The sequence below is a fragment of the Cupressus sempervirens genome, chromosome 1, assembly GCF_028749045.1.
Source record: "Cupressus sempervirens isolate cs-2001-9-10 chromosome 1, ASM2874904v1, whole genome shotgun sequence".
Classification (NCBI taxonomy): domain Eukaryota; kingdom Viridiplantae; phylum Streptophyta; class Pinopsida; order Cupressales; family Cupressaceae; genus Cupressus; species Cupressus sempervirens.
The window spans coordinates 597449782-597474586 of record NC_143118.1 but is presented as its reverse complement, the minus strand read 5'-3'; the positions used below and the strand labels follow the sequence as shown (position 1 = coordinate 597474586).

General features: G+C 36.6%; 1 long non-coding RNA gene across 1 annotated transcript; it reads left to right on the top strand.

The window, feature by feature from the left end:
- The first annotated feature begins 755 nt into the window (after positions 1-755).
- On the top strand, positions 756-1823 carry LOC149578853 (uncharacterized). Its single transcript, XR_016358052.1, has 2 exons — positions 756-883; positions 1000-1823. It is a non-coding gene; the product is annotated as an uncharacterized LOC149578853 (long non-coding RNA).
- The last annotated feature ends 22982 nt before the right edge of the window (positions 1824-24805 follow it).

The following is a 24805-nucleotide window of genomic DNA, read 5'->3' as shown; positions in this document are numbered from 1 at the left end:
GAGCTAGTCATATCATGCCATGTGCCATGTGTCATTCCTATTGCTTCATATAAAGTTAAGTTGTGTCCATGTTGAGTTGATGGCTTATGATTGGTTCATCAATGGTTATGTGCACACTTCACAAAGTAAGTATAAAAGACTACTTAATTTGTAGCAAGAGGTGATGTCCTACTACATTATGTAGCTCTTGGATATCATGATTTTGTTTGTGGGCTTTACATTCATTGAATAAACATAGAATGATTGTATTTTTCTGAGTACATTGATTTAGGTTACAAGTTGACAATTTATTGTGTGGTGACAAACACGACAAATTTGTTATTGTAATGCATGACTCCATACCACAATTTTTGTTCCAAGTCTTGTTAAAATAATGAGCTCGTTGATAGTTTATGATTGATATCTAGGAAATATTTTCCACAACAAGTCAAACTGTGATATTGCTATTAGCATTTAACTATGTACTTTTAGAATCAAACATGAGATATTGCTACTGACTCAAAAACTACATAGTTAAATCCTCATAGCAATATCTCAGTTTATGATTGGCTCATTAATACTTAATTATGTTGTTCACAAAGTAAATACAACACTCTTGTTGACTTGCTACAACTAGTGTCATTTTATTGCTTCATGCAACATCTTCACATTATGGTTTTGAATGTGGACCTATCTTTCCATTTTTTCAAAATGCGATTGCTTTATCTCTCCTAGCAATAATAGTTGACATGGTTTTTGTTTTAGCATTTATTATATTATGGCAGCATATAATTGACAAATTATTAGTGTCTTGTGTGTATGAAAATTGGATACATACCTGCAACCTTGTACGACTCTGCAATCTCCTTCATTGAAGAGCGTGCGGTGTTGTTGGCTGATTGTGGTGGACTCGCGTCTCTTTTTTTTGGCTTAGTTTCCTTTTTGAATGCATGAGTGTCGTGGATATGTGTGTTTATTTTTCTTGTCTTTATAAATTTTATCTTCTTTCTTTTTTCCTAGGGTTCTCGAGTGCCAATTTGGGTGGGACTTCTCAGCTCCTTCTCTGGCTCGCGTGTGTGAGCCAAGGTTGATGGAGGTTGATAATAATGTTTTCTCTGATTTGTTGACAGAGGGTAGAGTGCCAAGTAATGATGATATGCAATGTGAACAAGGGGTACCAAACAATGACTAGGAAGAGAGGGTTAATGGAGTACCAAACAATGATAAGGCAAACCTTGAGAACAAGAATGGAAAACCATTGGAAAAGCCCTCGTATAAAGTTGTACTCGCAGAGGACTCTGTTCCAGTGTGTGTTTTCTGCATGGTCAAATAGTAAGTTTGAAAGCAAATTTGTTGCGGGATGTCCAAGAGGAATGTGGGAGGGCCCGCTACCGATGGAGATAGACGGGGAATCAGAGATGAGGCCAAACATAGAGGAAGTGATGGTAGGGCTTCTTTTGACAGTTTGAAAACTCTAACCCTGTCTCCCAATAAGGACATGATTAAAGCAGTTAGGGCAGAGCAAGTTCGTTTGAAAAACAATGAATTTTTTTTTCCATCTCATAAATCTTTTGAAGAATGGCTGAATGCAGTGTGGGGTAAAAAATTTGGAATACCTGTTAGTTTTTGCAGAATGATAAAAAAGGGCTCTTTGTTGGTTTCTTGAAAAGTCATAGCATAAGTCATAGCATGTAAGAAAGAGTCCTCAAAAAAGGGTTTTGAAGTGTAGGTCATTCCTTATTCAGTGCCTTTGCTTGGTCTTCAAAAGGATTTTTTTATAAAGTTTTAGAAAGATCCACATTAAATTAGGTGGAAATAAAAAACTTTCCAGTATTATTTTTGCCTTTTATTTCTCAAATTCTTAGCCAACTTGATTTTGTGTTACAAATTGAAGAATCCAAGGTTACTTTACCTCATCTAATTGCAAGAATTCTCATAGCTTTGTCTCCTGATATTGAACTTCTAGATATCGTTTCTTTGGATTTAGGAGGAAAATTTTCTTGGGAGATTGCACTTTTGGCTAATCTCCATGCTTGCTTTCACTACAGGCTCAATGGGCATGTTAAAAATGATTGCCCGATAATAAAAGCCCAATTTGATAATGTTAAAGTTAATGTCGAGATGGCTATATATGCCACTCCTAAAACCATCCCTAAGATGGATGCCCCTGATAACTTGAAGATCAAGTCCAATATTGTGGTTAAGGATAACCCTAATTTGACTCAAAATATGGAAAATGTGTCAATGTTGGAAACTATTGATAAGAGTGAGTTTATTACCCTCTCTAAAGCTTTATATTATAAATATTTTGTGGTGATCTTGGCGGGTCACTGTAACCCTAATTCTTTTGAGTCTCATCCCACGACTCAAGATTTAGATATACCTACATGTAATTTTGAGGTTAATTCAACTTACACTCCCACTAGATTGAATGCTCAACAATTGGCTATAAAATCTATTAATGAGAAAACTAGTCAGATTAAAAGTGCTATTGTGATTCCTAAGGAGAATAACACTCCCTCGCTTGAGACCCCACACAATTTGAACCTTGACTTGAGAGATCAATTTAATGAAGCTTCATTTGATCACACATTTGTCACATTGTTAAGCATTTGAAGTTTCTATGTTCAAGAGAGGATAAAATACTTTATTTTGTTATGCATGTTGGAGCGGTCACAAAGCTTACATAAACACTCTAAAGCAAGCAACTTTCGTTGCAACTTCTTTTTGGCCAAACTCCACAATTTCTACGCCTATTTTCTTGAGGTTGACATGTGGAGAGACAAAGCAATCAAACATAGGATCTCTTGTAGTACACTGAAGTGTCATAAATCAACAACTTTACCAAAAAATATTTCTTTTATCTTGACATTGATTTGCTAAAAGAATAGCTAAATCCAAAATGTATGAGCTTAAACTTCTTGTTGATGTCAATTATAATCCACTAACATGCAAAATCAAACACTAATCCTCTCATGCTATAAGGTCATCTCTCATGCTAAGCTTGCAAAGTAAAATCATGAAATGACTTCAAGGTTCCTCCTCTTGTGCATACTTGCTCAATGAAATATGTTGGAAATATTCAAGATATGATAGGTTACTAAGAGGGGAGGGGTGAATCAGTAACTTCAAAACTTTAAACAATTCAACACTTTAACCATTCATCATTCATTCATCTAATCTACTGCATAAATGAGAGATCAAACATTCATAACACATGTACACAGTGATTTGGTGACCCAAAAACCTTCCAAATAGAAAGTAAAACTAGGGTAGGGATGATACCCACAAAACTTCGTTCCTGCAGTATGAAGTTGGCCTATCAAGGCTTACATTGACCACTTCTGGTGATCTGCCTTGTTAGGAGCATGAAGGACTGCTAGGTCCACCGTGTTAGAGGATTTACAAACATACACTGAAGTATGCACTCTGTTAGGAGATTTATACAAAGACTGTTAAGTCTACCTTGTTAAAGGATTTACAAAATTGATTCACCTGTTAGGATGAAACAATGGATCTACTTACAAACTTGATTTGCTGATTAGATCCTTGATGTATAGATCACCTCTTTTGATTGATAAATCTTTACTGCTCCTTGTAGACCATGCTGAATACTCTGCTCTTCTGCTGATTCGATTTCATTCTTCTCAAAACATTACATTCCTATCTTGATACTCTTATCCATATATATACATCTTGCAAATGATATAATACATTACATATATATACCATTCCAATAATTACAATTGCAAGGTTGACTAAAAACACAAGTGAACAAAATATTACTGACTTGGCCAAATAGTAAATAACTCAGGTTCACTGAACTGACTCGGTGACCTTTTGATACTCGGTGTCCACTGCATTACTCGGCATCGTCATGCACTCGGTAGAAGTGAAGGCTCGGTCCATACTAATCACTTGACATAGTTTTGAATCGGTAACCATTGGAGACTCGGTGGATATAGTATCACTCAGTAAAAACCAAATCCTTCGTTTACCTTGCTTTCACTCGGTAAACATTGCACTTGCATTACTCGGTAGGCACTGTGCTTTTATCACTCGGTAGACACTGTGCTTCCATCACTCAGTAGGCGCTGTGCTTCCATCACTCGGTGGGCACTGTGCTTTCATCACTCGGTAGGCACTGTGCTTCTATCACTTGGTAGGCACTGTGAAGCTAGGTGAACACTGTAAACTCAGTAGACACTGTTGGATTGCACATTCACTCGGTAGCTATACTCAGCTCGGTTAACACTATAATGCTCGGTGTGAACTGTGAAGCTCGGTGTAAACTGCTTAAGTGATGAAATGAATGTACAAGGTAATCACTGAATGCTCGGTATACATTGTAGACTAAGTGATGAGCTCGGTAGCTATACTGATACAGATAAGTGTTGTCACTAATGGCAATAATAACTTAATGCCAACAATCTCCCCCTTTGGCATTAGTGACAAAAACACTTATAAACCAAAACATATTTACATAGCTTGACTGAATGAATTTTGGTTTTTTTCAAAATTCATCTTTGTAGAACTACTGCATATACAAATATACTTATGTACACATGCAAACTTTATTTTGTGCTAACTCCCCCTATCACTTATAGTGATGACTTTCCTCTGAATCTCTCCCCCTTTTTTGACAATAATGCCAAAGGACTGTATATATACAATTTATAAGGCTACACCAAAATGAGATAGAAATTCTTGATATACCTTAAGGATGGTTGCAAAAGTACTATCCCAAGTCTGCTGCAAAATCTGACAGGTGGAGAGGGCAGTTTGAACTTCTGTTGATAATTGGATCAAGTGATCAGCCACTGAGAAGTTCTGATCTTGGACCAATGTTTTGCAATGTACAAGATATTTTTGCATTGTGTCCATGATAGGAAGGATCATGTTCTAGATGTCTATGAGTGTAGACCAGATCCTTACTTCCTCTCTCAATAATTCTGCTTGAACATCTGCCGAATATCTGATCTTGGTGTGATGGGAGGTTGTGGAGGAGGAGCCCACCTTTATCTTGGAGGCACTTGATTGCATATCAATGTCAATCTTATTTAACTTATCTTTTATTTCTTTGGTGAAGCCAAAAACATCACAAAGTTTAGCAAAAAGTGATGCTGCATTATTAAAAGAATTTTCAAAATTTTCCAAAAATGTTGACAATTCAACTTTCTTTGTTGCTATCTTTTGAGCAATGTGCTCTAGCACCTTATTATCAAATTTCTTTTCAGCTTTCTCAATAAGTTTTTCTTGTTTGGAAGAATCCTTATTGAATTTCTGTACAACCTCTTCTAACTGAATCAAAATGTGTTGAGTAGAATCTACTTCAACACCTATAGCATTTGTAATTATATTCTTGGCATTCTCAATTATTCTGTATTCCTTATCTCTTTCAGACCTTAACTGCTTCTGCGTAGCTTTCATCTCTATTAGTTGACTAGCTAACTTCATTTCTTCAATGGTAGCATTTTCATAGTCAATCTTGGGAATTACTATCTCTGTGTCTAAGTCAATATCTTTTGCAATTTCCTTTCCAATGATCAGAATTCGTAATGGATGCTTTTTTTTGACTTCTGTGATGACTGGTTTGACCTTAGGAACAGACACAATAGTGGAGATGGAAGGGCTAGCAGTAAAAATTGGGATAGGACTTGAGGATTGAATGCCAATAGGAGTATTAACCGGATCAAAAATTGAAACACTTCCCAAAAATGGTATCATACTCGATAGAGTACCCACAGTAGAACTGATTGGAGTGAAAGTGGATATAGTTGATGCTAATGGAAACAAAACTGTAGAACTTGCTGGAACTGATGAAAACAAAAATGTGGAACTTACTGGTACACTTGTTTTTGATGAAGTAGTTGACGAGGCTGGCTCGATAGCTGAAGAAGTAGCAGTCAGCTCGGTAGATGAAGTGCCTGGCACATCTGTTTCAGATACCTGGAGCTGGGAGGTGGCCGGTGAAGATTGAGCAATTGATGTGGAAATTGTGCTCACAATCTCACTTGCAGAAGCTGTCTCCATAGTGGATGTAACAGTTTTTGGTGGAGAGTGAGGAAGGGATGCAATCACTTCTGCTGTAATTTTAACTGGATCTTCTTCTTCCTCATTTGCTTCTTCCTCCTTGTCTTCTTCCTCTTTCTCTTCCATAAGTGCATGCAACTCTCCTGGAGTAATTGTGATGGATGGAGTGCTATCAAAATCATCACCGTCATTGCTATCATCATCCTTGATCTCCAATGGATCTTCACTTGGCTTTTGCATATGATAGATGTTCTTCCACATGTTTGTTGCATCATTTACAACATGCTCAATGTCTTTAATTAAGATTAAACATGTGTGAAATCTAATCATCATTTTACCTTCATGGTTTTTCATTGCTGCCTTTATTTCTGCTCCAGTGAGACTCGGTAGAAGATTCTTCAGAGATTGCTCATATATGTCTTTAACCATTTGGGTGGCTGAATCCCATCTTGGTTGCAATCTCTCCAACAGTTCTTTGGAGATTTGAGAGGCAAGCTGGTCCGGGGAGTATTTCCATTTACCCATCTTATTGAGTACCAGTTCCTCAATCTGCATTTTCTCAGCATCAATTCTTGTTTCAAATTTTAATACCTTGAAATTTGTGATGCCAACTCCTTCTTCCAATTTTTTAAGCCTTTCCTTGAATGTGGGTGGAGGCCTAACCAGTATAGGTTCCTGCTTGCCTTTTCTAGTTCTTCTAGAGAATACTGTAGTAGGTTTTTTCTTAGGTTTGGTAATAGTTACCTTACCTTTCTTCTTTGGTTGTTCCTCTTCGAATTCATGTTCTTCTTTTTCTTCTTTTCCTTCTTCTTCTTCATCATCTTCTTCATCCTCACCTTTTCCCTCGATAAGCATAAGAGGATCGGTAGCAGTTTTTAATTTTGCTATCTTCCTCTTGCCTTTGCTTATGGCCTGGGGTAGCTTGATTTCAAGCTCAATTCTGGCCTTTGCCTCATCACATGTTCTGAAGCTTGGTTTCCTTGGGTCTACTAGCTCATTTACCAGTGCTTCAATAATATCACTGGCCTCATCAATATTTACCTCATAAGGAAGAGGTTTTACCCATGCCACTCGGGGTCTGACTGCCTGAATGTATACCTTATCACAGTCAACCATAAAGCATACATCATCTTTGTAGTCTTCAACTAATTTTGGTGGAATCCGGAACCTTTTATTCATTCTCTCCTTGAAATCTTCAAAATAATTGTCCATAATGCTATCAAAATTTTCACACATTTCTGCTACAAACTCATTTATCTGATAAAAAATTGGAATGTCTTTTCTCCATACAACTGTTCCTTTTGATGGAAAGAATTTTTGAACATAAAAAAATAAATAGATCAATAGAGAGCCAAATTTACAAGGATTATTCTTTGAAGTCCTTATACTGTACATATTTATATTCAATTGTCTCAACAATAATTCTAACAGGTCAAATTCAAGGTTCTTCTTTACAATCTTGAAGGCCAAATCCATAGCTTCACAAGGTACACTATTTAGTCAACTAGAGCTATAGAATTTGTGTGCAATGACATGAATGCCAAATCTTAGTTCGACATTTGAAATAGTGGTGACTTTTAAACCTCTACCGTCCCACTCGGCTAGGGTTTGCTTCTGTAACTCCTCTCGACCTAGGGTTTTGGTGGTTTTTGCTTTGCTGAACATAGGGAGACCCGTGATTTTGTGAATCATCTTCTTTGTAATTAACACTGGTTGCTCTAACCACAGTTGCCCATTATACACCCGACTCAAAATATACCTAATCCATTTGGTTTGGAAGCTTCTAGGCATATGCGAGATATGCATCAAGCCTTTGGTTTCAAGATGCTTGTATTCGAGTTTCAGAGAGCCATCTACACTCATTTCTCCTAGGGCATTGTCCATTTCTAGGTTTCCAATTTCTTGAACATAACATTTGAAATGAGTACGAATATCATTGATAAGAAGTACCTTAGGTGGAATTTGCGATTGAGCTCCATTCGGGTCGAGTGATTCTGCAACGGTCAGAACAATTTTGAAGTTGGGCATTTTCCATTTTGTACCCTTTACCAACATTTTTGAACCTCTTTTTGCCTTGGTGCCACTGTTACTTCTGGATGCCATTGCTGCTCGGTAAGTGTAAGAAAATTTTGAACAATTTTTTAGCTTTAAAATCGCTTGAAATCGCTTGGAGTTGCTTGGAATTCGCTTGAATTTTTTTTTTAAGCTCTGAAATCGCAATGAAGAATGAAATCGAATTCTACCCTTTTGATGAAAATTTTGCCATAAATGCTTGGTATGAAGGTAGTTGAGATGACATAGTGTTTGACAGGCTGTCATTTACTTGCTCGGTAGAAGCTTGCAACATGGTGATCGAACAAAACTTTTAGTTGCTCTCGACCTAGCTCGGTAAGGTCTATAACCGACTTTCCTCAGTAGATGCAACTTGGAAAAAGATATGCTTTGTTTGGTTCTTTATGTATCTGAAATACTGATTTGATCATTTTACTTTCTTGCATTCGAAACTGCTCTGGATATAGCTTGATGATACAATTCCAGATCTTTTATGAATTTAATTGGAAATGATGGAGTCACCCACTTCTTGAGTGACATTGCCATCACTTGAACTATCTTGCTCGGTAGATTTTGGAATCCACTCTTGCCTCATTTGCTTCCGAATGTTTTCAGCTTTAGCCTTCTTTTCATCTTCAACTCTTTCTATATTCAGTTCATTCAATCCAGTTGAACAACTTGTTAAAGCAATCTTTGGATGGGATTATAGTACCTAGTGCAGATGTCATTATTGTGGAGAATATGGACACATTAGTAAAGACTACTCAAGGCATCACTTGAGGAAAAGAGACACAACAATAAGATGTTATACACGCACTGAACTTATTGTTAGGAGTTTTTGAAATGTTGGAGCCTTAATAAGGTTGAATTGATCCCATTGATAGCCTTCGATGTTGAATCCCCTTTTCATATGGAAGTCATCAAACATTCCTCTTGCAGCTTGATTGTCTAGAGTTTGACCTTGAAGCATTTTACTTACATCCTTGATACCTCAATTTTAAGCCACCTCCTTGCATCTCAACCTCTCAATTTGACTCATTGACTTTGAAGTCTTTGGACTTGATCTTGCTTGAATCATCTTGCAAGACAAAAGAAAAAAGAAGCATTAAGCTCACAAAATGATGATCAAACCATAAATAAATCCTAATAGTTCATGAAATGAAACTATATATATGAAAAAATAGATAAAACCATGCTCCTTTAAGCTAAAAGTTAGTTTCCTTATTTTTTGAAAGTTTTGAGATATGACTAGGCTAAAAAACAATGAATTTTACAAGCAATATGCTCGGATTTGATCTCTTAGTGCCTTCTTATTTGGATCTTCCACCTCCTTGCAAGATAACTCGTTGTATTACTAGTGCTAAAATGATTGGAAACTAGAGAATGGAAATATTTATTCAATTACATACAAAATTGTTGCTAAATAGATGGGATTCTCTATCAAATATGCAGATAAAAGTCATTGCCCATCCAGATGTAGTTCGCTGCCCATTGCAAAGGGAAAAAATTGTTTGTCTTGGATGCTAAATGAGTTGAAACAAACCTCATTATATAGGCACTTGGGAGGGTTAAATGGCACATCCTTCAATATTGATCATGTTGAAGTTGATGAAAGATCAACCCCACAACTCCCAAGAATCACTTGCATGCAAACACCACAGAAAGAGAGAAGCAAAAGCTATGGAGGTTGGAATTCCCAGATCCATAGATGAGACATTCTTGATAAGAAAAAAAGAGATTGCTATTATCAAAAGTGAATAAATAAATTACAAAGAGATCAATCCTTTAAAAAGGAGATCAAAACCCTAACAAGTAAAACCTAGGTTGCATGATAATAATTAATAAAATAATTAATTTTTATATGCCTAAAGTTTAGCTTAAGTAAACTAGAGATAATAATTGACTTAATAATTAAATCAAAATGATTTAATTAATAAGGCAATATCTTATTACTCTAACACCCTCTTTAAGATAAATTTAGGGAGTAGCTAAAAACTTAGAAACTACTGTTGAAAGCAAGTTTGGGTCCCGACAATAAGGCCTGGTGAGGTACCCAAGCACAACCAAATTTTTGTAAAGAGAAGAAATAGAGAAAACCACATGGGAAAAAACCTACTCCAAAAAGATATGGAAGTAAAATGTTCTAGAAGATAGGAACAAAAGGATGATCATGAAGAACACCACTGAAGTAAAGCTGCAAACACTACCAAACTACTAATCTAAAGAACCTCCACTGTATAGAATATGACCAAGTCAAGAAGACTAAGTCTGAAGAGTTGATCAATCGAGTATGAAAGGTATCTTCATGGCCTCCAAAAATATGAATGAAAGAATGTTTATATGGTAAATGATCCATCTCATTGAAATGCATAGGTATCCAACCACTGTGATCGCCTAGTACATAGGATCAAATACTAAATTCAAAGCTCACTCTATCGAACCAATAAAGAAATAGAGCCAACATAACCCCCCTATAATGCTGAGAGGTAAGACATGAACACTGAAACTGAATGTAATATCTTCTGCAGAAAGAACTAGGAAAATCAAGAGTGCAAAAGAAGTACAAACAACTATAATGGCACATGTCATCGACACATTATGAGGCTAATGTCATGGAAGGAACACTACCTTGACAAAAGAAGATGGTGAATATGGCAAAAATAAAACCCCCCAAGGCACTTATAATGTAGTGTGAGTATAAGAGAACACAAAGATGTGCAAGATCTCGAAATGCAATAGAGTGACACTTTATCTCAGTGTGTTTGCAAAAATACTACAAAAGGATGTCAACAAAGATCAAAAGAGACATAAGGCTGATACAAGAAATAATACAACCCATGAAAAATTATTTGAAGCAACAAAATCAATCTCCAAACTTGAATCAACCAAGATATCCACTAGAATGCAAAAAGACAAAAAACTAAATGGGATGTGCCTGGAGCAAAATCTAGAAAATAGAATGCCTCAAGATGTCTCCCATAGTGCAAACTAGAACCTCTGACTTTGACTGCATAAACTGGAAACCAAACATCAAAAGTCCAAATAAACTACACCATCATTATAGGCTCAGAATCAACTTTTCGACAATATTTTGTTTGTGAAAAATGGAGTCCGGATCAGCAAGTTACGACCAAAAACATAGGTAGGTCAAAAAAAGCACTGGAATTGAAAAAAATTATTGCCTTAGGAATTGTGCCCATTAGCACCAAAAATTACCTTGAGATTCATGCCAAACACTATAATTTTTGTACCAAACTATCTTGTTTTGCGTGCAAAAATCTCATTTTTCGCTCCAAAAATATTAGGATACGTGCAAAAAACTCAATTTGCACACAAAAAATCTCAATTTTGTGCAAAAAATCAATTTTTGAGCTACAAAAATCTTGAATCGTGTGCAAAAAATTACAATGTGCAAGCCAAGAATCTTGATTTGTGTGCTAAAAAAAATCAAAAAATCATTTCCTCGAGAAATGTGCAAGATCTAGGAGCAATATTTTTAAGCCTCAAATTCCAACTGCGTCTAAATTGGACAAATTTTATATGAAATTAAGGGTTTTTGGGCACTTTACATTCAACAGTGATGTCCGTTTGGGCTCAAAGTGCACCAAAAAATGATGACCCTCATATTCAATACAAAACAACTTTGAAAATGAAACCCTTTGAAAGAAAAGAAAAGAAAAGAACACAGTTATGAAAGCCAAGCCAAACTTCTCATAAACAAAATAGGGGCATGAAGATTTGGAGCTCTGATGCCACATTGAAGTTGATGAAATATCAACCCCACAACTCCTAAGAATCACCTATCACAAAAAGAGAGAAGCAAAAGCTAAGGAGGCTGGAATTCCCAGATCCATAGATGAGACATTCTTGATAAACAAAAAAGAGATTGTTATTATCAAAAGTGAATGAATAAATTACAAAGAGATCAATCTTTATAAAAGGAGATCAAACCATAATAGGTAAAAACTAGGTTGCATGATAATAATTATTAGAATAATTAATTATTATATGCCTAAAGTTTAGAGATAATAAGTGACTTAATAATTAAATCAAATTGACAAATAAAATGTTTTCTTAAATTTAATTTTCTTTCACGCTCTCAAGGTTGACTTGTTTAGATTTGGACAATTTTGATGGTTGTCAGAAATCCTCTAATTTGAGGATTTCCACTAAATGTTTTGTTTATCAAAGCTGCCTTCCACTTCAAAACTCAAGACAAAACTTTGCCACATTGTCGTTATTTGAACACTCTTTCATGTGGTTTCCTCCTCTTATGGTATCCAATGTAAGTATCAATTTAGATCTAGACATAATGCAAGGGTGGAAATTTTGACACTAGAGGATTTTAGGGGATTTCCACCATCATTAGTTTTACCTCTTTAATATTGCAACTCAAACAAAAACTTGCTTCCTTACTGTTACTTGGTAGCATTCTCCTTCATACACACAATTTGATTTTGACAAGGTCTTGAGGGTGAGAGATTTTAAATTAAGAGGATTTGGGTGGAGAAAATCCTCTAAATTTAAAATCTCTGGCCCTTGAGACCTCGTCTAAACTAGATTGCTAAGCATGTACAAAGGAGATATCTACAAAGTAACATTAAGGGAGCAAGTTTTTTTGAAAATTTCCACCCCATTTATTGTATGTGCATGCATTATTATTCAAAAATAGCCCTTTCAAAACCATTTGACAACTTCTTTCCCCCCAAAAAAATTCTCAATGTGATCCAATCTTTCTCAACCTAACTACCTTGCAAAATGGAGGGGGGGGGATTTTCCAATTTAGAGCACAATGACGGTTGGTGTAAATCCTCTAATTAGAGGATTTCTGACCAGTATCTAGGCAGTCAAACTTATCCAAAAAAATTGCCTTTTAATCACAACATTTTGTAATTTAGACTCTCAATTTTTGATTTTTCACTTAGTCATTTCAATATCCATAAACAACCAAGACCTTAGGCAACGCAAAAATCCTACTCTTTAATGATTTCTGCCAACAACTTTAATAGTTGCAGCCTATCAAGAAAACGTTCTCCTATTCACACAACATAATTCCATCTATCCTTCCTTTTAGAAAACATTAGATTAATTTGTCATCATAACCTTTTCCTTAAAGGCCTAAATTTCAAAGTTCAGGGGATGACCATGGCTGGTGGAATTTTGGATGCTAGAGGATTTTGGGCTCATTATCTACAAAAGAATAAAATGATGTTTCCTTAGGAAACAATCATAAAGAATAGAAACATTCTATTAAAACAAAGAAAGCTAAAAAAGTGAAAGCTAACTTAAAGCTAACTAGATATTTACAATAGATTACCATAAACTAATAATAGAAAATTATCTATTATCGTAATACCCTCTCTTAATGGTTAATCCAAGCTGTCTTATGAATTTGACAAACTTATCAAGACCATACTACAAATCTATAGTCCCATCTTCAACCATCTTATGTAAAGACAATGAACATGCACATGCTTGGTTCATCATGAAAGACTGGATTTTGTGCTAACTTGATAATGCCTTCATTATCAATAAATAGAGTAGTTGGTCCTATTGGTGACATCTGCATATCCCCAAGCATCCGACGAAGCCAAAAAACTTCACATCCTACCTTAATAGTCCCTCTGTAGAGGAGAGAGAAACTATCTGCTACTTCTTACTAGTCCATGTGACTACACCAGATCCCAAACTAAACACATATCCAAAAGTTAACTTTTTATCATTAACCAAGCCTGCTCAATCTTTATCTGTGAACCCACTGAGTTTAGAACTTTGAGAGTAAAAAAGTTCATAATCCGAAGTGTCCTTCACATAATGAAGCACACTCTTTGCTGTCATCCAATGATCAGCTTTAAGAGTTGTCATAAAGTGTGAAATATAGTTGATTGCAAAGCTGATATTAGGCCTAGTAGCAAAGAGGTAGATGAGGCTGCCTACTAGTTGCTTGTATTTAGTATCGTCAACAAAAGGAGAATCAAACATTATGGATAACTTGAGACCTTTCTCCATAGGTGTAGATGCAGGCTTGCAAACCTACATACAAAATTTGTCTAATAGGGCCCTAACATATTTGGACTCAGAGATGAATATACCAGAAGATATTGCCAAACTTCAACATCTAGGCAATAATGCATGAGCCCAAGGTCAGTCAAATCAAAAGACTAGAATAAATTATGTTTGATTCCATGAATCAAAGATGCCAAACTATTAGTGATGATCAGATCATCCACATAAATAATCAAAAAGATGATGTCACTGTTAGTAGTCTTGATGTAAAAATTTGAGTTTGAAGAAATTCTTTTGAAGCCTTGATCATTGAGGTACTTATCAATTTTTATGTACCATGTCCGAGGGGCCTACTTCAAGCCATAGAAAGCTTTTACCAATTGGAGAACCTGATGGTCTTACCAACAACCTTGAAACTAGGAGGTTGGGTCATGTAGACCTCTTCATGGAGATTACCATTCAAGAAAGCACTCTTGATGTCCATTTGATGGACCTTCCAACCAAACTGTGCTGCCATGGCTAGGACTAATCTGATGGTGCTAATCTTTGAAGTAGGAATAGAGGTCTCCTCATAATCAATGCCCTGATGTTGAGAAAATCCCTTCACCACTAAAAAAGCTTTGTACTTATCCAAGTACCATATGATTTGTATTTGATTTTGTAAACCCATTTGTAGCCAGTGGGTTTCTTCCCTGGTGGAAGATCAGAAAGGACTCAGGTATTGTTCTTCAATAGGCTCTGGTGTTCAGATGTCATGGCATGTTCCCACTATAGAATTCCTTTAGCCTTGGAATATGTTTGAGGTTCAAACACACTGTGAATGTTGGCCATGAGAGAAAAGTTAACAAAATATGTAGTTTTGCTTTTTTTTTTGAGCAATTCTTCCATTAATGAAGTCATCATCATGAAGATCAACAAGTGTCTTAGCCCACCATGTAGGCTGGAGAGGAGAATGAACAACATTAGTATTAGGAGATGTGTGATCAACAGGTTCCTCATCAGAAGAATCTGGATCAAACTCAGGTGAAGTATCTACAAAGTGAGGTGATCCTGTAAGAGAAGCTGAAGGTGTTTATACAGGAATCACTAGTATAACTAGAGCTGCAGGAGCTACTGGAGCCCTCCTATCAGGTGGACCTAATGGAAGTCAAACTCCCAAATCATGAGCCATTATAGGCTAGTCTACTGGATCAGAAACAAGAGAAACAATCATGAATGGTCCTTACTGATTATCAAAGATACATCTTGACTGTAGATGAGACGGTATGTCTCAACATTGTTTAGGCGGTAGGCTTTGTGAAGACTATTGTATCCATCAAGCATGAGTTTTTGACTCTTGGCATCCAACTTGGTGCATGACACATCAGGGATCCAAACAAAAGAAATGGAGAAAAAAACCTTCAGATGCCTGATTCTGGGCTTTCGACTTGACTAGGCCTCTTCCAGAGTTTTACCTTTGATCACGACTATGGTGACCAATTCAATACATAAATTGCAGTGTTAACTTCTTTTGCTCAAAATGTCTTTGGAACATGTATATGTTCGAGCATGGATTGAGCCATCTCAATGATTGTACTATTTCGACATTCAACTACACTATTCTATTGTGGCATGTGGGGTGTGGTTAACTGGCGTTTAATGCCATGTGTATCAAAGAAGCTAGAGAAAATATTAGAACAAAATTCCCCCCCATTGTCTGATCTAAGAGTAATAATAGATTTCCTAGACTCTTTTTTAACTAAAGGTTTAAACTTCTGAAATACAAGAAATGCATCTGATTTCTTTTTAAGGAAATACACCCACATTTTTCTATTGAAATCATCAACAAATAACAAAAAATACCTGGACCCAAGAATAGAAGGAGTGACCATAGATATCGGCATGAACAAGCTTAAGTACTTGAGAAGCTCACTAGGAATTGCCATTGGTGAAAGGTGTATGATGTTGCTTCCCAGCCTGGCATGCATCACAAACTCCAAGCTGTTGAGTCTGAATCTCTGGCAATCCAAGAACAAACTCATCTTGAACAAGCTATGCGAGATAATGCACATTTAAGTGCCTGTATCACTGATGCCAAAGTGTGCTAATAGAAGACTGCTAAGTGGCCATAGCTACGTCTTGGGAATCACCAGAATTAGTACATTTGAAAAGACCATGATCCTCAAGACCCACTGCAACAGTAGATTTAGTTGCTTGATCAGTGATGGTGCACTGATGTGAACTGAAGGTGACTACCAAGTGTGGATAATGTCACAACATCAAACTAAAAGAGAGTAGATTTAGTTCCATCCCTAGAATGTAGTACACATCAAGGAATATGAGATTCCTCCCAATAGATTGAATCTGAATGTTGCCTTTGTCGACAACTATGTGTTGCTCCACTTTTCATCCCTTAATCATTCTGCAAAGTGGAAATTTTGTGTCGTAGTCAAGTCCTAGGTATGTCCGAGTCTAAGTTCAAGCCCCCTTAGGTGGAAGGAGTCTTCATCATATTTTTCATCTTCCCCTTCCCCACATTTCGTAGCTTGATGGTTTTCCTTTGTGTTGTGAGTTTTTGTGGCTGGCTTAGTACCTAATCCGATGGAGATTCCCATAACATGCAATGATCATTCACAAGAGTTGTATCCACTTGCGGCCTATCATTTTCTCCATAAAAAAAAATCTTGCAAAAATATAGACTTTGCCTTCTCCTCGATGGGTTTTCAACCCATGAAGGCGATTTCTCGCGAAGAGAACTAGATGATACGTATGGGCCGAAGTAAGAAGGTAGAATGATATCCTATGAGAAATTGAGTTTCCTCTTACTAGTATCTACTTTGGGAATCATTTAGAATCTGTCACAACTATTAGAATCACTATGGCCGGAAAACTAGAAACTGACTTCTCCTCAGTGGGTTTTCAGCCCATGAAGTATGTTTTCCACAAAAGGCAATTCTAAACTAAAGGAAATGAAAGGTGGGTCCCTAATGAAGCTTCACACTTTTTATGGACATATCCAAACCCAAAGGAAGGAATAAGTCAAAAAGAAAAGTTAAAATGCAAGTCTGGGCGAAGAATTGAAAATTGTCTTCCCCTCATCAGGTTTTCAACCCATGAAAATCAAGTATGAAAGTAGATGGAACCAACAAATGGTATGTGAAGCTTCTTGATATGATTATGGAAACAATCTAACCGTTGCAGGAAATATCTATTAAGAAGAATCTAATTTGGTGGATATTTCTTTACGGAGTACTCTATTTATAATTTTTCAAAACTTAATGGAAAATGGGAAAGAAAATGTAAAGGACAGAAAATTACTGTTGGACCAACGAAAAAATGAAAGGACATCAAATTATCCAATGAAAATATGCATTTACTATGACAATGGACCTCTCCTTTAATTCATGTGTGTGGCACGAACCCTAGAGATTAACAAATGGATTGAAGCCTCTATATAGAGAGATATGAATAGTTGCAAAAGTTACCACTCTTACTCAAACTGTTATTCTGTTAATTTTCACAATTTCTATTTGGAAAGCTAGCATCTATGCATTTACCATTCGTTGCTTTCCTAGATTTTGAAAGTCACCCATGAATAGAATGACAATTAGATTCATAGGTTTTGATGGGGTGAATGGAATCAAGTCTGTGTTGCAAAATTTCATGGACACCTATCTCTATTTCTATGATATGAAAGACTTTCAGAAGAGAGTAAGATTGGAGCCAATTCATCCCATAATTGAGAAGCTCTGAAGATGTGGGCTAGTTGAGCAGTTGGTTTCCCAGTAGTGGTCCAAGCCCAGAAATGATCCACGAATGCATAAATCATTACAATCTGGACACCAAGCAGATTCTATTTCCAGATTGTACGGTATTAATTTCCATTGATAGACAAACAATGGTGAATTTTCTATGAATTCCAGAACAAGAGGAGTTTTCAGATTTGACAATTGGTGTTGTCTTTGAGTTTTTCGCAAAGAAAATGGTCTAGAGAAAGGAGATTATGTAGTCATGGTTTCAAAATCCATGGAGCACCAAACGTAAGGTCCCTAAGACCCTTTTTGGTACTAATACCAAACCTGAGATTGTAGACATCTTGGTTCTCCTGCACAGATAGAAAGGTGAGGTAGAAGCTTTAAATTTTGTTGAGCAATATTTCTTTTTGGTACAAATCATTTGTTCAGATACCCAATATATTGAATGGGATCATGAGGTAAGTGAGAATCTATCCAATGCTCTTGGTGCCGTGAAGTTCTACAACACCTTCTATATGTCCTCTTTTCTAATTTACATGTTAGCTTTTCTACAATTATGGCCGGGCCTCCCAAGGGTAGAAAATTTCCTTGATGATGTGAAGTCATATGAATTCTACCCATGTTTGCAGTTGGAGAGTAGTTATGAAGAATATATAAGAGTTAATGATGCATTTACAATGAGAATTTGCAATGAGCTCCAAGGGTGCCTAGAGAGGAGATTCAGTCTAGAAGCAATGGCGACTATCAATCAATTTGGAAGTTTTTTCATCCAATTCTCATATTTTTCATATTTGCATCTTGCAACTTTTGACAGGTTCCTCTTGAAGCTGCCGAGGTATCCAAGTGATATGATTGTGTTGATCGAGATCGTGAGGCAAGCAATCCAAGTAAATGTGCTAAGCGAGAGTCTGAAGAAGAAAGGTTACGAGTTTTCGATGAAGGTGGGAGCTTTCAGTTGCGAGCCCAGTTTTGATACAAAGAACATGCTAAAAGTGTTCAAAATGAAGTATCAATTGGAGATGTACAAGGTCTTGAGACCTATGTTTGATCCAAATAGATATGCAAGAGACGTTCTCCAGATTGGTAGTGTGATCAAATAAGTCACCACTGTTGAAGACTACTGGACCGACTGCAAAGATGAGTTTGAAAGTTGTGATCATGCTTTCACCAAGCTTATAGTAGATCAAGTAAGAATGTATAAAATCAACCTTGATGTTGAAGGAATTGAGGATGATGGGTAGAATATGTATCGTTATACATATTTAACAAAGTTAAGAAATACCCCTATTAGTTCAAAACCTTATCAAGATGCTGGAGATGATCTAGATGTTATGATGGCTCAAATTGTTAAAAGGACTGGGAAGTGGGTCGAGTGGACTACAACAAGAAGAATCTGAAGTAAAAGCACTCCCACCCAAGCTCCTTCAACATCTGCCCCTACTTTCTCACAAGATGACACATCCGGTGCGACTCTAGTGATAACTCAAGGACCAACTCAACTAGTGGGTGGAGGTGACCAACCTCCAGATAAGAACATTCCTTTGACCAAGACTTGTCATGATGGATCCTCTCCTTTGATTTGTGCCCAACCAGAAGCTAAGAAGAAAGTAGAGGAGCCAAAGGATAGTGCTGCTACTTTGGTTCCTTCACCTGCTAGTAGTCTGGTCCCATCTACAAGCCCTGGAATTCTCCTTCCAAGTAGTCCTCATGTGCAAGTAGTGGACTTAGGTGATGGAGGAAGTAGTGATAGTGAGTCCACTGAGTCAGATGAACCAACCAAGAAATTTCCAAAGATAGAGAAAGGCCAAGAGTCCTAAAAGCTTGTCTCTCAAGCTCAAAAGAATCCTTTCTCTTTGACTGCAAAAACAATTACTTCAGTCAAAAGGAAAATGTTCAGCATAGATTCCCTTGGGACGACCTCAAAGGTGATAGGAAATAATTCATGCTTAGAAGAAACTTTGGATAGGAAGAGAAAGAGGAAAGACGAAGGTGCTCCTAGCAAGGATACTTTATCCCTTGCTGTTCATTCTGGTTTTGCATTGACCAAGGTGAAGAAACAGAAGACCCTGTCTATCCTCAGGTAGGATCCTGAAACAAGGCATTTAAAAATGGAGATAGCCAAACCTAATAAAGAAGGAGGGATTGAGGATATGACTACTGATGATTTCACTATGCATTTAGTAGATCTCGGAGAAGCCAGACATGATACCAAAGTTGGCTTATGGAAGTCCATGAACGAGGTAATCGAAGGACAACTAGAAAGTCTTAAGTTGTCAAATGTTCAGATGAAAGTAGAGGTACAAGAATTGAATGGCTATATTAGACAATTGGTCACTCCATTGGCAAGCATCTCTAGGATGCTCATGACTAGAAACCCCATTGCTGCAAACGCCCATGCACTTATATCTCAACTCCAAGAAGATAAGAATTTTGGGAAAATCTACAGAGAGTGGAGTGAGAATATCAAGGCAAAAGGACTCTCTGTTATAGACTAGATTGGTAATGTTATTTTAAGATTGGAAACAGAGAAAGATAATATATCATCAAATAGGGCTACCTTGGCTGTAGAAAAGGTCAAGAGTGATGATTGTGTCTCTTTTTTGTAAATGATCATCCACATGAAAGTGAATGAGGTCATTGAAGCAAAAATTTTACCCAAAGGAGATGGGCCCCTAGTTGAGTGGTTCCAGTGTATGTAGTTCAAATATGAAATGATTATGGCAGCGGAAGGACTTAAAGAAACTGAAGCTAAAGCGAAGAAAGAGCATGACAAAGACTATGAATTGCTAAAAGGGTTGCATACTAATTCAAATTCTAGTGGACAAAGGAAGCCAATTATTGGGGTAATTGTCATGCAAGAAAACTTCACTAACTTCAAAGATGAGTTGACAGGAATAACCTCGTGTCGTCAGGATAGAATTTTTGAGCTTCAAAAGCTTGGTGGATGTGTGCACGTGGCCATGGAAGAACTACAAGATTGGTTGAGCACAATTAGAGATCTGGCCCAGGAGCATTCTAAGTGGCTCTTGAGGTACACAAATGTGCATGTCCATAAGCATGAAGAGTTGATTTTGATCATTGTTGCTGCCAAAGCCTATAGGGTAAAAGTGGAAAAGGGGAAGAAGGCAAAGTGATTCATATTCTACCCTTTCCATTTTTGTTTTGTAATCATTGTAATAGACAAGATGGCTCTTTTCCATTTGTCAGTTTTGAGAAGATGAACTAGTTAAACTTCCATTATAACGGTCATCTTGGAATCCTATATGTATGATAATGAAAGATTAATAAAATATTGTGGAGGCAATTGAATGGTATTTTTATATCAATCATTTTCTATTCCATTTGTAATAGTTGTTATTAGGTTGTTGTTTCTCCTTAGCTTGGATTGAAATGAGGAATAAACCAAATTTTATTACCCCTAGTTTAATACAACAAGTTGAATATGATATGAATTATCACTTAAAGCTCAAAGAGATTCTTTAGATATTTTCATTCAATATAACCTTTCTTTGCAAATTAGTTCTTAGTTAGATCATTTAGTTTTAGTGTGTGTTAACTATGATTTCATAAGATGTGTGAGTTCATTAGACTTAACTTACCCTTGAAATGTTACTTCTTGCCTAAGTTGAATTCCTTATAGGATTGGCTTAGTTTACCTCTCTTGTTCTCTGCTTAAGAACATACCCTATTTAGATTTAGGAGTAAACAAAATTCATTGTAGATTTTGCAATAGGGAGTTGTACCTAACAATTCAAAGGAAAGTAAATCTTCAAGAAGTTACTTTCCAAGTTGTTGTAATCAGAATTTTTTCACAACTTAGGGCATTTGTGAGTTAGAACTAGAAAGAACAAATCTGTTTACTAACATATTTTTGGCAACTCTGATGGGGAGATGAATAGTTGCTTGACTAATAGATCTTATAACATGAGGGAAAATGGTACTACCTCATGAGAATATAGTCCCAGTGCTCCAACCTAACCTTGGTTTCCAAGATGGCCAAGAAGACATAATTTCATCTCTCAATATATTTTTTTGGAGAAATAGGAGGAACTTTGAACACTACAGGAACACTAGTCAAGTATTGGAAGAAGAAGAATCTAGAGCTGAAGCATTAGAAAGAGTTGTTTAGAGAAGAGACATCCAAAGGGCAGAAAGACAGTTAAGACATGAAGCTCAAAGACAAAATTAATCTAGCACCTTGGAACTAACAAGTTTCCTTAGAAGTACCAAAGAACAGGGTGGGCAAGACCCTATTTTTGAAAAACTTACAAAACTTGGTTTTCCCATCCTAGATATTCCTAAGCAGAAATGTGAAAAGAAAAGTCAGAGCAGACCACCTTCACCTGTTAGAAATCAAAGATCTTCACATACTACGTGCCAGGTATTGGCCTTGCATGAAGTTACTCCTCCCCCAGTTGTCAATTTTTTGCCATACCTTGCCAGAATAATTATGGCTGCTCCTTAGGCTGCAACAACAGGTCCATTAGAACTAATAGCCTATCACCCACTCCCAGTTGGTTCAAGGAAGAATTTCCCTAAATATTTAGGTGATGGGGAGGTTAACACAGATGAACATATTAAGGCCTTCTTTGTAGCTACTCACATCTTAGGGGTTGCACATGAAGATGTTGCTATAAGATTTTTTGTAGAAACCTTGATAGAAAGTGTAACAAATTGGTTCTATTATCTAGATGATGGCTCAATCACCAATTGGGATACAATGAGAACAACCTTTGAGACAAGATTCAAAACTGTGGAGGATGAACACATCTTGTTAACACAGTTGACATCCATAAAAAAAAACCCACCATGAGTATGAGGGATTTCATTGCTACTTTCAATAAGATCACTAGTAGAATCCCTACTACTGATAGACCCACTGCTGGTAATCTGAAAACATTCTTCATAAGTGCGATGCCCCCATATATCAATTATGATTTAAGAAGGGCGCATCCCATAGGTTTGGTAGATGCACAAAAGAAGCCAATTGAATTTGAAGATGACTTGATTTCCATGGGAAAATGGAAGCGAGAACTTCAAACTAAAGGAAGTTCTAGTAATACCATATCATCTGATGAAATGATTTGGAAGCTATCAAATGAGTTGTTAGTAGTGAAGAGACAATTACTTGGGTTTAATCAATCTTACTAACAGAACTATCAAGATCCAACAGGAAGGAATAAAAACGAGAAATTTCTACAAGGTTCACAACCAAGGTTGGTGATTAAGGCCGCACTAAAGAAAGGAAACATGTGCATGTTTCATTTGACAATGGATCATGATAGTGAGAGCTGTCCAAAAACTGCTTGTATGTTGCAGTTGTTATCCACCAATGAATTGAATACTACAACTCCTTGTTTGGAGTCAGATTCGTATTCAAATGTTGACTCTAGAAATTTATTTTTGGAGTATGAGTTAGATTCTAAACCTAAAGGTGAATGTTATGCGACCATTGATGGAACTTCATACACAATGTTGACTCGAGGTTAAAGGCTCAAGAATCAATCCTCCAGTCATGGTCCAAGAAATGACCCTAATTCTTGATCAAATAATATTCATATTGATCAAGGAGCATCAACGACTCAAACAGGTAAGGAAAAAATCCCTTTTGATCTCATCCAATTCTGTGAAGAGTCAAAAATCTAGATTTCCCCTATAGATTATTTGAAATCTCATCCCTCTAAGTTGAAACGATTGGTAGATCATTGTAAAGGAAATGCTTTAGAATTGAATCACAATGTGACCATTGAAGAGAGGGATGAAAATTTGACATCTAACACGTTCAACCAAGAGGATTCTACTATCCAAGTAACCTCTCCCAAGGAAAAACTTGATCCATTCTATATTTCATTGTACATCAATTAATGCAAATTGAGGAATTACATAATAGATTTAGGTGCGTCAGACAATGTGATGCCTTATTCTGTAGCTAAGGCCCTGGGTCTCAATCTCACTAAAGTTCATGGAAGGTGATACTCTATGGACACCAAACAAGTCCCCTTACTCAGATAGATTAAAGATGCTCAAGTAGCCTTAGCTTCTCATCTAGAGAAGAAACTATTACTAACTATCCTAGTGGCGGATATTCTAGCAAGCTATGGGCTTCTCTTAAGCAGGAGTTTTTGTCAAGATTTAGGAGGAGAAATAAATTTAGATTAGTCCCAAGCAATCATACCCATAAGAAACAAGAAAATTAAATTGGAACCTAAAGAAAAGGAAAAATTTACTGTGTTAAAGTCATATGATCCTAAAGCTCAGATCCTCTACTAGGAGCTAGAGTTTGGCAATCATATGTTGTTTACTGAGGAAGCTCTAGATGAACAAAGAATTGGAGACATAAGAAAGGAAATCCTTAGTGAGAAGGAAGAGTCAAAGGATATTTGGACATTAGAGTTTGATGGAAGCTATTCCTCTTCAGGATTTGGTGCAAGTGTAGTGTTAATACCCCCTGAAGGAGAACTTGAACCCATGGCTTTTAAATTGGATTTTTTAAACACAAATAACACCATAGAGTATGAGGCCTTACTCCTTGGGATAATAGCCGCAAAGGAAAAGGGACTAAAGAACCTGAAATCCTGAGGTGATGTGGAACTTACTGCGAGACAAATTAAGGGGCAATACTCTGTAAAGAACCATAAGTTGAAAAATTACAGGAACAAAGTTTGGGATGAAATAGAAGGCCTAGATGATTTTTCTATTGAAATATTACCAAGGGAGATGAACACCAAAGCTGACTCCTTAGCCTTTTTTTCTTCTCTACTACCACCTCATCTTGAATTCAAAGATAAGAAATACCAGGTTGAGGTTGTGTATCGAGCCTCTATTCCAAATAATATAGAATCCTGGAAAGTTTTTGAAGATGACAAGAGCTTGCAACTATTCTTAGAAAATGGAAAGGCTACTTGCAAACATCTATCTAATGAGGACAATAATGGAGATTCTATTCATGAGCCAAAAGAAGATCAAATTGGTGAAGTCCAATTATGAGGTAATATCATTCC